The following is a 15,587-nucleotide window of genomic DNA, read 5'->3' on the forward strand; positions in this document are numbered from 1 at the left end:
CACAAGCCCCCTCTCACCCTCACAACCCCCCTCTCACCCTCACAACCCCCCTCTCACCCTCACAACCCCCCTCTCACCCTCACAACCCCCCTCTCACCCTCACAACCCCCCTCTCACCCTCACAAGCCCCCCTCTCACCCTCACAACCCCCCTCTCACCCTCACAACCCCCCTCTCACCCTCACAAGCCCCCTCTCACCCTCACAACCCCCCTCTCACCCTCACAACCCCCCTCTCACCCTCACAACCCCCCTCTCACCCTCACAACCCCCCTCTCACCCTCACAAGCCCCCTCTCACCCTCAAAACCCCCTCTCACCCTCAAAACCCCCTCTCACCCTCACAACCCCCTCTCTCCCTCACAATCCCCCCTATCTCCCTCACAACCCCCCTCTCACCCTCACAAGCCCCACTCTCACCCTCACGAGCCCCCCTCTCACCCTCACAACCCCCCCCCCCTCTCACCCTCACAACCCCCCTTTCACCCTCACAAGCCCCCCTCTCACCCTCACAAGCCCCCCTCTCACCCTCACAAGCCCCCCTTTCACCCTCACAAGCCCCCCTCTCACCCTCACAAGCCTCCCTCTCACCCTCACAACCCCCTCTCACCTTCACAAGCCCCCCTCTCACCCTCACAAGCCCCCCTCTCACCCTCACAAGCCCCCCTCTCACCCTCACAACCCCCCCTCTCCCTCATAAACTCCTTCAATGTTATAATTGTTACAAGTTTTTAAGAGATACAGTTAAGTGTCGTTGTTAAGACCTTGGTGCAGCTTCCAGTCACACTCAGCAACAACAGTAGTCTCTCTTATCTACCTTGACCACTTTATGTCAAGTCCTGCAGCCTGTTCTAGTGGATAATTAATTTATTAATACTTTAGTCCTGGCAAAGGAATTTATTGTGTGTGTGTGTGTGTGTGTGTGTGTGTGTGTGTGTGTGTGTGTGTGTGTGTGTGTGTGTGTGTGTGTGTGTGTGTGTGTGTGTGTGTGTGTGTGTGTGTGCACGTCAGCATGAGGGTCACCTTCACAGCCTCAGTGGTGGCAACACACACACACACACACACACACACACACACACACACACACACACACACACACACACACACACAAAGTTACTACGACTTGGGTGGCCAAACATCACAACTTGGTTGATCAGTGGCTGCAACATGGATGACCTGATATCTGAACCAGAATGACCTTTAACTGCTATCTGTGACTCAAATAACAAGAGTTACCCATCACGACTTATCACTTGATGCTGTCACTCAATGATTATATTTTCATTATTATAATTATTATAGCTAAAACAAGTTCCAGACCCGTAAGAATATTTATTCAATGCTGATATAAAAGCTTCTAATTCGTACTGGATTCACGGGACAACGCTAAACACGTAGGGGCCAAAGTGCGCAAGGGAACTGGGAGATAAGCAGATTTAATGCAATTAATTCCTTGGATCAAGAATCCTTCCCTCGCCAGCATCAAGGTAACCGCCTTTATCATGTTAAGATTACATGAAGCGCTAAATCAGTGTGGGCCATTCAGTGCGACGAGTGGAGGGGACTCGATCCTCCGTTTGCTAATTACGAGAGAATAAAGCCAATCTTATAATTTATTATTTGTTATTCATGGAGGAGCGTTAAACCCGTTAAAAAAGGGAGACACTGAGACTGATCCAAATCCATTTCCTTGGATAAAGAGCCCCCATCTCACCGGTATCAAGGTACCTTCTTTGATGGGGTCCAATCATCTGCAACCATAAAACCAGACACCACATAAAATAAAAAAAAATCGCAATCACCTAGCTGGAACAATTCGTAACGAATCCACAAATCACCTTGTTGATGAACCAGACAGTTAGTAACACTTTTTTTTATTGCTGAAACACTTCACAAACACAACAAACTACAGTCGAAGACACCAAGTCTGTTGTACGGGAGAAATATTCCTGTAATAAAAGTTACTAAAGGATAGTTAATGTGTAATGTTCATCAACTTGTCGGTATTGTATACTGTTAATAATATGATGCAAATTACAATATCCTATCTGGAACAATGACTAATGTATCCACAAATTACAGTATCCTAGCTAGAACAATGACTAATGTATCCATAAATCACAATATTCTAAATGGAACAATAGAACTCTCACAAATTGGGAACATTAACTTGCCGACGTTTCGGTCTGTCCCAGACTATAAGTGAAAATAAATACTCATTTGAAGACTAACTTCATCCCCTCCCCCCCCCCAAAAAAAAAAAAAAAATCTGGTTCCAGTAGAATTTGTTGAATCGATACCATGCCTAACCCTTCTAGGGTAGGGTAGGTGCCTGAGCCCGAGCTTTTAGCTCATAAGACTGTCATTCCCATTTGCCCCCTTGGGGCGGGGATGGCAGACCAGAGAGGCCTAGCTTGTGGCTAGGCCTGGGGACAGTTAGTCCCAATGATGAGGAGGTACTTGTGCCTCCTCCCATGGCAGACTTAGGTCTCACACACTCCCTAAAGAGGGAGTCAAGGCCGGGCCACCACTTGGAAAAGGCCCGGGCCGGGAGACTACCGGCTAATCTTTAACAATAATAAAGTAGAATTTGCACCACTTGTCAGGGATTAATATGAAGATATTAATATACTTTTGACATCATTAATAGTATTATAATGGGCAGCGCAAAACCCGTAAGTCTCCTACTGCGACTGGGGAAACGGAATATAATCCGATTTGATCCAAGGAAAGCGAAAGGTAGATCCAATTCCATGGATCAAGAGCCTTTCACCATCATCAAGGCACACCATTCCCCTTACAGAGTTAACACAGAAACCGCTAACAATTTGTTAAAGCCTGTAACAGATTAAAGAATCGTGACTTCAGTGGAGAAGTTAACTAACTTGAGTGTGTGTAGGAGAGAGTAGCACACCTCCAACACCCACGGTAACCAGCACACTACTGAGGTGTTCTCTGACTCACTTTACTCATTGCTCCATCACTCCCTCCCTCTTTACCTCCCTGTATCCATCCCTCCTTCCGTGGCAAACATTATCCTCCCTTCTGCCTTTCACACGTCTGTGTCTCCTTCCATACTTCACATCCTCCCTTCCTCCCCCCCCCCACCTCAAGATTTATTTTCAAATTATAATAATAACTATACGTGTTTATCTCGCAGAGCAATCCGAGAAAAGCATCCCCCGTATCCTGTAACCCCAGCCCCCTCTACCTCAGTGCACGCAAGAAGCATAATAGTAGCAGGCGCTTGAGATCATGATCTCAAAGAAAATCACGAGTTTCAGTTAACACACTCAAGAAATCTAGCACACAGTTTAATAATAACACCGTCAAAAGGCACAGGAGCAGTAGATCAACACTCGTAAGAGTGCTTGGTTAATGGAGTTTCAAGCCTGTCGACTGCACTAGGGTCATTAAGGCCCCGTATAACATTTTCACCGCCAGACAAGAACACTTTATTAATAACTAAAATGGGAATTAAAGATAACTCTCAGCATATATATACTGAGAGAAATACACATCTAGGTGTATATTTCCTGCGGTCCTCCCAAGAGGTCCAGGAGCTGGAGATCAACGCCTTTTAAGCTCCGTCAAGGGAGACGGGAGGCTTATGATCTGAGGAACTGGACCTATCTTCCCATTTCCTGGATCGAACCCAATTGCCTCCCCCTTTCCTTCAAGCGCTCTATGACCCACACGGATTTAGCGCTTTACACGATAAAAAACATTAAATGGTTTTATCGGTATGCATATAAGTGCTATGCATATAAGTGGCTTTGGCATGCTGCTCTTACCTGTATTTTTTGTACCTCTGTATGTATGCTTAAATTACTAAATAAATAAATAAATAGTATTCATAGACCAGAACTACTGCATATGTACGTATTTGAGATAGAAAACGATGGGACACCATTGAAAATAATCCTTATATAAGTCCCTCTCGGCGACCCTAATGGATATAATTCGCATAATTACTCTGTCAGGTTAATTTATGGTAATTTATTACTGACGACCCATACCTGGAGTATATCAGATATAGACAGAGATATAACCCACAGCACCGTATCATGCTTTGCAGATGATACTAGGATCTGCATGAGGCTGTCATCTATTGAGGACATGGTTAACCTCCAAGAAGATATAAACTAAGTTTTCCAGTGGGCAACGGAAAACAACATGATGTTCAATGAGGGCAAATTCCAACTACTACGTTATGGAAAACTGGAGGAGATAATAACTAGAACAGAGTATACTTGTGGAAAATTGCATTTATCTGAATGTAACTCATTATGTGCATAACAGTAAATGATAACAAAGATAATTATTATTTATCAGAGTTACATAGACAAGTAGGAATTTGGGACACCTAGGTCGCAAAAATGTCCCCCTTCGATACCTACCACTGTCATATCCACAAGTTGCTCTGGACCTATTAATTATCAAATGAAAAATACATCACCAGGAATACTGGTAAATATATAAATTTGTGGACTGTATATTAAAAATAATAAATGGTTATATATATTCACAATTACATAACAGAAGGAAAATATATCTTAATATCACTCACCAATTTGACTGGAGATTAATGTGTATCATACTCAGAAAACCTCACTCTAACTAAATCTATGAAAATAATGCTGGCCAGAATTACACACAAATCTAGAGAGCTTATCTAAGGTTCCTGGAGCTGTCTTGTCCAGTCGTCTGATATCTCAAGTTATGCAGGAATGCACGTCCACCAATTTCGCCTCCTATTTGAGAGGTGTCAACACAATTTTATCCTCTAGAGCACGAAAAATTCTTCCCATTATACCAACGTTTGTACAAAATTCAAAACTAAGATGGCGAGTCTCCTCTGCGCAGGCGCAGGCTTTCCATTTCCTATGACATAAATATTATTAAATAAAGTATGGCCATCTATTTACATATAAATACTGAATTTCTGGAAAATATATACAGTATTTTCCACACTGCGGCCGGCCGGAGTTCGTTGCTAAACGATTCAAATTACTCCTTCCTTTAGGAGACGATTCCAGCCAGTTCTGGCTTGAGTGGCTGTTCTCCTAGTAGGTCTTACTACAATTTCATCTTCCGGCATCACTTGGTCTGCGTTATCTTCCATATCACTCGTGTCACTTTCCCTCAGATTTTCATTTACGTTTGATTGAACACCTAATTCCAAGGGAATCAATTTATTAATTGTGCGTAAACTTTCCTGGCCACGACACAACACTTTGACATTCCTGACAACACCTTGCGCATCTGGGTACAATGTCAATACTTTGCCCAGAGGCCACAGTGTTCGATGTTGTTCAGTGTCAATTAACACAATGTCACTTGGTTGAATGGTCTGTCGATTTACTGCCTCTGTCGCACCATAAAAGTGTTCATGTAGTGTAAGAAGATATTCCTTACGCCACACATTAGACCAATGATCAATTACTTTATTTAACATTTTAAATTTATTACACACTGCCGCATCATTGTAATCTTCATCACTTTCTTCCGGATTATCTCTATAGACAGGGGCAGCTTCCAATTTCCTTCCACATATTAGGTGAGAAGGTGTTAATACATCTGCATCAGGTGTATCACCCATGTACGAGAGAGGCCTATTATTTATACGATTTTCTGCCTCCACTAACACTGCACGGAATTCTTCCAAATTAATTCTCTTCCGGTGTAGTACTTTGCGGAGACACCTCTTCACTGTGCCTATCAGTCTTTCGTACAGCCCCCCCCCCTGCCAAGGGGCTCTAGGAGTAATAAATTTCCAGGTACACCCTCGCTGGGTTAACAGAGATTGAACATCGTTACTATTATTTAATTCTATCAAGTGTTGAGCACCTGCTACAAAATTTGTGGCATTATCCGAAATCATCAACCTCGGACAGGATTTCCTAGCTGCAAATTTTCGAAACAGCTGTATAAACTGTCCTGCAGACAAGTCCTGTGCCACTTCTAAATGAACTGCCCTAGTAGCAGTACAGGTGAACAAACAAACATACACTTTCAGTGGAACACCATTTGACGTACCTGTTAAAATTATTGGACCACTATAGTCTACACCTGTTACATCAAATGGTTTCACTAATTGTACACGCTCCTTTGGCAATGGTGGAGGACCTGGGTACATATAGGATCTGGCATCCACACGGCGACATATTACACAAGATTTAATCATCCTTTTTACACTTTGCCGTCCTTGTGGAATCCAGAAAGTTTCCCTAATACAATTTAAGGTATCTTGTACCCCACCATGCATTACATTTTTATGGGCATTTAGAACAATCAAATTTGTTAGATGATGAGTTTTGGGCAGTAAGATAGGGTGTTTAGCATAATCACCCAATTCAGCATTTTGTAACTGTAGTGATACTGGTCCTGTGGGGAGCAGCAGCAGGATAATACTGCACCACCTCTAGGGGCCCTTAACAACAACAACAGTTTGGTGTGTGTCATGGGCACCAACACATGGTGTGTGATTCTCTCCTACTTTATCCATTTATCAGCGATGCAGATTACATGGTGAGTTTAAATATGTGGCCTGTAGTTATAACTTTTCTCTTGACATATGCAAGACATCACCATCCCTGTAGAAGCCATTATTAGATGTACTAGTCATTATATTTTGTTGTTGCAGAAGTACTATGAAGATTCTATGTTCAATAAAGCCTAGAGATAAGGCCTGTGTTTCTATCACAACAATTTATTGAACATAGAATCCTGGGCTACCTGGTGGTGATCCTGCGCTAGACTACATCACAACATGGAGCGTTTACTGAAACCTGAGAGGCTAGACTGTGACCCCAGCTTATCAACGGCTGCTCAGGAATGGAAGCACTGGTTTAAGACTTTCGAAAACTTCTTGGGAGCCCTTCCTAAAGAAGATCTAGATAAACTAAGTCTGCTCATCAATTTTGTGTCACCTAAGATATATGAGGCTATTTCTGAGTGTAATACCTACGAAGATGCTATCAAAACCCTCAAGTCTCAGTATATTAAACCTACAAATGAAATCTTTGCACGCTATCGCCTTGCAACTCGCCGCCAGCAGATTGATGAGTCCTTAGAGGAATACTTTCAAGCACTGAAAATTTTAGGTAAGGACTGTCACTTCCAAGCAGTGACAGCTGCTCAGTATTGTGAAGAGTCCATCAGGGATGCTTTTATCAGTGGCCTGCAATCACCAATAATAAGGCAGCGTTTATTGGAGAATAAAACTCTCGACTTAGCCGCTGCCTTTGACCAGGCAAGAGCTCTAGATTCAGCCCAGAAGAATTCTGAAGTATACAGTACCACTCAGCCTTCTCGAGTGGTAAGTGCTGCAATTCCTGACCAAGACTCTTGCAATGAAGTTACTGGGGAACCTGCCTCAGTGACAGCAGCAGCAGGTACGGTGTGTTTCTTTTGTGGTTTTTCAAGACATCCACGTCCAAAGTGTCCTGCTCGTGAAGCAATGTGCCATAAATGCCACAAGAAAGGTCACTTTGCTAAAGTATGTCGTGCTAAGGCATCAACAAGAGCTAGTGCCTCCACACATTCCAGTGATCATGCGACTCTAGCAACAGTGACTTCTGCGGCTACTCCAAATTCACTGTCAAAGGCAGTTGTGAAAGTATTCATCAAAGGAACAGAAGTAGATGGTCTTATTGATAGTGGCAGCTCAGAGAGTTTCATCAACCTTGACTTAGTTAAACGGCTCTCCTTGACTCTACATCACTCATCAGGTACCGTTTCCATGGCATCAACATCTCTCTCTATTCAGACCTTAGGGTTTTGTAAGGTAAATCTCAGAGTTAATGGAAAGGATTATCAAGATGTACATTTAGCTATTCTGCCACAACTGTGCTCTGATGTTATCCTTGGTCAGGACTTTCAGAAGCTGCATGGTAGTGTCACCTTAACATATGGAGGTGAACTGCCTCCTCTTGTTGTCTGTGGACTTAGCACTTTAAGGGTAGACCCACCAAAGCTGTTTGCAAATCTTACCGCGGATTGCCATCCTATATCAGCTAAGTCACGCCGCTATTCTTATGAGGATCGGATGTTCATTGAGAAAGAAACTCAGAGGCTGCTGAAGGAGGGTATTATAGAACCGAGTGATTCCCCTTGGCGTGCACAGGTTGTTGTTGTTAAAGATGGTTATAGGAAACGGAGACTGGCTATCGATTACTCTGAGACAATCAACAAATTTACACTTCTTGATGGGTACCCTCTACCTCGAATTGACGATACAGTGAACAAAATTGCTCAGTACTACGTGTTTAGCACAATTGATCTGCAGAGTGCCTATCATCAAGTCCCTATAAGGAATGAAGATAAACCATACACAGCGTTTCAGGCTAGTGATGGCCTGTATCAGTTTACCAGAGTCCCTTTTGGAGTCACCAATGGGGTAGCCTGCTTCCAACGAATTATGGATTCACTCATTCAGGAAGAGCAACTCATGGGAACCTACGCGTATTTAGATAATGTTACCATTTGTGGCAAGACCCAGGAGGAACATGATGCAAACCTTGATAAGTTTTTGGAAGCCGCCAAGAAGAAAAATATCAGTTACAATGAGGAAAAGTGCACTTTTTCAACTAAAAGGCTTAGCATCCTTGGTTATGTAGTGGAAGGAGGTTCAATATTCCCAGACCCTGAACGACTACGACCTCTACGGGAACTTCCAATGCCTCAAGACAAAAAGTCACTCCGAAGAACTCTTGGTCTCTTTGCTTATTACTCACAATGGATCTACAACTATTCAAGTAAAGTCCGCCCATTGAGTGCTACCACATTTCCTGTGACAAAGGAAGCAGAAGCCGCTTTCCATACTCTCAAACAGGACATTGAAAACTCAGTAGTTCAAGCCATTGATGAGTCCCTACCATTCGAAGTGGAAACGGATGCATCTGACATTGCCATTGCTGCAGTCTTATCTCAGGCAGGACGACCAGTAGCCTTCTTTTCGAGAACTTTTCAAGGATCAGAGAAATGTTATGCTGCTGTAGAAAAGGAAGCCCAGGCCATCATAGAAGCAGTTCGCCACTGGAGGCATTATTTAACTGGTAGACATTTCACCATAAGGACTGACCAACGGTCCGTGATGTATATGTTCGACAAGAGGCACAAAAGTAGGATAAAGAATGACAAGATATTACGCTGGAGGATGGAACTATCGTGTTATGACTTTGATATTCTGTACCGACCGGGTCAAGAGAACATCTCACCTGATGCATTCTCTAGGTCCCACTGTGGAGCAGCATGTCATGATTTGCAATCACTCTCAGCTCTCCACAAGGCTTTGTGTCACCCAGGAGTTACACGCCTGTACCATTTTGTCAAATCAAAGAACATGCCCTACTCAGTGGAAGATGTGCGACAAGTGATCAGAGCATGCAGAGTATGTGCAGAGTGCAAGCCAAACTTTCATCAGCCAGAGAAGACTCATCTCATAAAATCCACCCAGCCTTTCGAAAGATTGAATATAGATTTCAAAGGACCTCTACCAAGCACAAATCAGAATAGGTATTTCCTTAACATAGTAGATGAATATTCAAGGTTTCCCTTTGTATTCCCCTGTGCAAATATGGCTGCTTCAACTGTTATTAGTTGTCTTTCACAGTTGTTCTCTATTTTTGGTATGCCAGCTTATATCCATTCAGACAGGGGATCCTCGTTCATGAGTAACGAACTTCAGGAGTTTTTGGCTAGCAAAGGTATTGCCTGCAGCAGAACAACAAGCTACAACCCTCAAGGCAATGGTCAAGTGGAGCGGTTCAATGGTACTATATGGAAGGCAGTTACAATGACATTAAAGTCGCGCAATCTACCTGTTCAACACTGGCAAACTGTCCGTAACCTACCTCTGCACCTAATTACATTGTTCTCTAAATACAGCCCCAATTTCTCTATTATAGAACCTTTTGCAATTTTTCTTTCCATCATCAATTTAATCTCATTTCCATAGATTTTCTCCTGTACCCTCTTTATCCAATATTCAAGAGGATGTGAAAACTTAAATGAAATATTTATCTTGTTTAGAAATTCAAACACCAACTTAGTTACATTGATCAGTTTGGGTAAAGAAGAATACCTATTTATATCAATGGATAAAGAAGGACAAACTATTGGAGCGGTGGTCACAGTAATTTCAACAGGAGCAATATACGCCTTTTGTACAGGCCAATTAGCTTTATTTACCAACCAGCTCGGTCCTTTAAACCATGATACAGCATTTACAAATTTAGCATAAGGTAAACCTCGAGACAAGAAATCAGCTGGATTCTCCTCACCAGGTATATGATTAAATGTTAACATATGCTGACCCAAACTATTATACTCCTCTTGCATCTGATAAATTTCAGCGACTCTGTTTTGTACGTACACAATTTTACTGTTTCCATTGCGAATCCATTGTAAGGATACCTCATTATCAGACCAAATTACAGTGTCGCTAATATTTACCTCCTGCAACTTATTTCTTATATAATTAGCTAATTTGACACCTACATAAATGGCTGTTAATTTCAACTAAGGCAAGGTACGTGATTTAATTGGAGACACTTTAGCCTTAGACATAACAAGAGAAATAACACTATTACATTGAAGATAAGCAACTGCTCCATATGCCAATTTTGAAGCATCACAAAAAATGTGGAGTACATTTTTCTCATTTGGAATGGCCACCTGGCATGGGAACTCCAACATTGGAATTTTTTCATAATCACCAATTAATTCATCCAACCTGTTAATGAATTCCTCAGGTAGAATTTCATCCCAAGCACATTTAAGTTTCCATGCTTCCTGTATTAATAATTTCCCTCTTATAGTAAGGGGTGACACTAAACCTAGTGGATCAAAACATTTGGAAACTTCAGCAAGCAAAACTCTCTTAGTTAATTTATTGGGCATACTGTAATTATTAGGTTTTAACATTAACAAATCTCTCTCAGTATCCCAAGTTAATCCCAATACATTACTACATTTTGGCACTTCATCTCCAGGGTAATCTTTACTTGTTTTGTCCTTTAATTTGGACGAATTACTATTCCATTCCCTCAGAGGCATATTGGCACTTTGCATTATTTTATTAGCCTCTCCATAAGTCATTAACAGTTCCTCTTCAGTTGACATCACACCCAGAAAATTGTCCACATAAAATTGTTTGCTCATTACTTTACTTAATGAACTTCCCATACGTTTAAGGTGTGCATTTATCGTCGCTTGAAGTAGGAACGGACTGGATGTAGCACCAAATAATACGCTCCTAAAGCAAAAGGTTTTCAGAGGGCTAAGTGGGTCAATAGGATTCTCAGGCCATAAGAAGCGGGTACAATCCCGGTCAGCCTCTTGTAAACCCACTCTTAGGAAAGCTTTACTTATGTCAGCTGTAAAGGCATAATGCTTCACTCTGAAATTTAATAAGATATCTCCTAATTTTTCCGTCAACGAAGGACCTGTCATCAAACAGTCATTTAAACTAGGCACATTTTTGTTACTCCTGGCACTATAATTAAACACAATTCTCAGAGGAGTGATCTTAGAATTCTTCTTCACTCCGTGATGTGGCAAATAGTGACCATAAATTTTGGCTTGCTCAGGAGGTACCTCTTCTATAAATTTATTAATTAACTGCTCAGCAATTATATCATTATAGGCAGTTAACAATTCTGGTGTCTTACTCAGTTCGCGGAGCTGAGTCTTTAATTGTCCATATGCCATTCTGTAATTAGTGGGCAATTCTGGATGGTTCAGTCTCCACGGAAGTCGTACCCAGTATTGTCCAGATTCAAATTTTACATCTCTCAGGTATTGCTCCTGGGTAAAAGAATCGTCTGGACTTTCTTCATTTACATTTATTCCAATGCTGTCTAATTCCCACAATTTATGCACTGGCTCAACACCATACTCTATGGAAGAATTATACTGGGGTACGATTTCATGAGTAAGACACACAGTTATGGTATTTGTAGTTTCCTCTAGTCATGAATTATTATTACGAGGAATCCTACCATACATTACATGGCCTCCTGCAGTCTTCAAAAGGGTGACACCACATTTCTTTACCATACCCTTTACAAAGGAGGCATAATAGTCACTACCTATCAAAATATTTATTGGGCCTACAGAATCATCACTTACACCAGAAGGTGCTAAATTTACATTATGTGAAAGTCTTTCTGTAGCTTTACTAAGTCCTGTAGATATTTTCTCTGGAAGTCTATCTACAATTAATGCATTAACACGTTCTTTCTCATTGCCCAACCTGACAGTTACATAAACAGTGTCATACAATTGAGCTCTTTTATCTGAGAGAAAACCAGATAATTTTAAAGTTGTGGGATCTCCCATCTGTACTTTCATACCATCAAGACATTTACGTTTTATGAAAGTACGCTGGGATCCCTGGTCCAATAATGCATTTACACTTTTAGATTTATGCCTTTTATCATCAGTTTTTACCTGTAACACAGGTAAGGCTACTTCAGCAAAACCATCATTATTAATATTAGCAGCAATTTTTACATTAGCCACTGTTGTGTCAGGATTGTCAACATTATCATTATTATCAACATTATCATATAGACCTTTACACATGACTATATGGTGTCTTCCTTTGTGACATTGATAACAGAAGTTTAATTTGGCATAACAATCCTTTACATTGTGATTACCCAAACATCTGATACATCTGTCAAGTTCCTCCAATCTTTCAACTTTATCATTCCATGAATTGTATGCATTGCAATTCTTAGAAAAATGAGTACCCTTACAGAAGAGACAATCTCTCCTTTCTTTGACTGGTTTCTTATTAACTGGGCTACTCTTAGGAGGGTACTTATTCTTCTTACCTTGTGGAGAATCATTATTTCTGATTCCTGCTCCTTGATATGCCCCTATGTAACTCCTTTTAGGAAATGAATTTTGATTATTAACATTAGGATAATTTTTCCCTTTGTGAAACTTGGCAGATACCTCAGAGTTAAAATGAGTTAGTTGGCTGGTCTTCAACTGCACAATCAATTCTTGTAGACCTAGTCTTATTTCCTCCAGACCAAAATAACCCTTGTGATATTTGTTTGAGATTCATTCAAGTGTTTTATAGTTTAATTATTCTGTATCTTGGCACTCAATAACCAGTCTGAATCCTTCAGATTATATTTATTACTTAAAGTTTTGAGAGTGCTCTCCAGTTTAACTCTAAACTGTTGTAAACCTTTGTAAGTGTGATCTGGGGATTTTAAATTAACAATGATATTCACTAGATCCAACCTACTTTGTTCTATATTACCATAAGTGACCTTCAACAAGTCAACTGCTTCCTTGTAAGAGTCATTTACATTGGGAAAGGCTTGTATGAGTATGTGAGCATCTCCTCTTACCTGTCCTTTGAGGTAAAATAATTTAGTTACACAGGCTAGGTCACTCCTGTCATGCACAGCTGCTTTAAAAATTGACCAAAATTCCTCCCATTTTTCACCAGGATTAAATACAGGTAAACATAGTTCTGGGAGTTCTGGCAAAGACATTATTTGTTGGAGCAAACTGATTAACTGCCTGGTTTACACATTTTAATTTATTCAAGGCCTGACTTTTACAAGAAAGAATCTTTTCCTCTAATTCATAATACTGATTAATTATGAGATCTACTTTAGTCTCATCTACACAGTTTACTAATAAATCTCCTTCATATTTGTTGTAATATAATTTGTATGAATCATATCTATTACCTAAAGCATCTAAATACAATTTTAAATCATCAGTATTCACAGTTTCTTGATTCATTAATTCCAAACATTTATTGTATGCTTTTGTTACATGACCCTTTCTAGCTTGCAGTGATGCTTTCTTTACTCTATATTCCATATGTTTGTCTTCTACATTAATTTCCTCATTTTCAGCCATGATGCAATGTATTAAATTCAACTTAATAACACTGATTATGTACTAAATTATGCACTTTATTAAGGTAAATAGTACAACTTACCTTTAAATAAATTCTAGCTACTTGAGCTTAGCAATTACATGTAAAAAATTGTAATATAAATTTTAAATACACATTAATAATGTTAGCTACACTTGAGCTTAGCAATTACACATGTAAGAAATTTATATATAAATTTTAAATGTACATTAATACAAACCTTTAGCCAGCCTTGGCTTATCAAAATTATTATACAAATTAATATAAATCCTTGCCAGAATTTGGCATAGCAAAATTAATATTATACACATTAATATAATTAGCAACACTTGTTGCCTTATCAATTACACATACATTGATATAAATCTTGGCCAGAATTGTCTTATCAAATTAATATTGCAATAATTATAATCCACTACACATTAAGTAAAATTAATATTATACACATTTATATAATTAGCAACACCTGGCTTATCAATTACACATACACTGATATAAATCTTGGCCAGAATTGTCTTATCAAATTAATTTTATACAAATTAATATAAACTTAGCCAGACCTGACTTATCAAAATTAATATTGTAATAATTATAATCAACTACACATTAAATAAATTTGTGAACTTAACATCCACCTCCTTCTGTCATTTCACATATAATTATTAAGTAATTAACTAATTAATGACTTCACTAATTACCTCCGGCTCAAGAAGGACCAACGGGCAAATTAAATATGGAAAATTGCATTTATCTGAATGTAACTCATTATGTACATAACAGTAAATGATTACAAAGATAATTATTATTTATCAGAGTTACATAGACAAGTAGGAATTTGGGACACCTAGGTCGCAAAATTGTCCCCCTTCGATACCTACCACTGTCATATCCACAAGTTGCTCTGGACCTATTAATTATCAAATGAAAAATACATCACCAGGAATACTGGTAAATATATAAATTTGTGGACTGTATATTTAGAATAATAAATGGTTATATATATACACAATTACATAACAGAAGGAAAATATATCTTAATATCACTCACCAATTTGACTGGAGATTAATGTGTATCATACTCAGAAAACCTCACTCTAACTAAATCTATGAAAATAATGCTGGCCAAAATTACACACAAATCTAGAGAGCTTATCTAAGGTTCCTGGAGCTGTCTTGTCCAGTCGTCTGATATCTCAAGTTATGCAGGAATGCACATCCACCAATTTCGCCTCCTATTTGAGAGGTGTCAACACAATTTTAACCTCTAGAGCACGAAAAATTCTTCCCATTATACCAACGTTTGTACAAAATTCAAAACCAAGATGGCGAGTCTCCTCTGTGCAGACGCAGGCTTTCCGTTTTCTATGACATAAATATTATTAAATACAGTATGGCCATCTATTTACATATAAATACTGAATTTCTGGAAAATATATACAGTATTTTCCACAATACTACAAACTCTGGCCATTCAATAGAGCGGAAAAATAATGTAAAGGACCTGGGAGTGGTAATGTCTGAGAATCTCACTTTCAAGGATCACAACAGTGCCACAATCACAAGTGCAAAGAAAATGGTACGATGGATAATGCGAACGTTCAAAACGAGAGATGCCAAGCCATTGATGATCCTTTTCAAATCACTTGTTCTCTCTAGGCTGGAATACTGCTGT

The 15,587-nt window shown here is 39.8% G+C and overlaps 1 protein-coding gene across 2 annotated transcripts in view; it reads right to left on the minus strand.

Moving 5' to 3' along the window:
* Positions 1-2,984, minus strand: part of LOC128691643 (uncharacterized) — a 39,432-nt gene extending 36,448 nt beyond the window's left edge. The window contains exon 1 of one of the 2 annotated variants that reach the window (XM_053780482.2): positions 2,883-2,984. The gene's annotated coding sequence lies outside the window, so the exon portion shown is untranslated. The remainder of the gene's footprint in view (positions 1-2,882) is intronic. The other variant, XM_053780481.2, reaches the window with a different exon arrangement.
* Positions 2,985-15,587: the final 12,603 nt, after the last annotated feature.

The sequence above is a fragment of the Cherax quadricarinatus genome, chromosome 26, assembly GCF_038502225.1.
Source record: "Cherax quadricarinatus isolate ZL_2023a chromosome 26, ASM3850222v1, whole genome shotgun sequence".
Lineage (NCBI taxonomy): Eukaryota > Metazoa > Arthropoda > Malacostraca > Decapoda > Parastacidae > Cherax > Cherax quadricarinatus.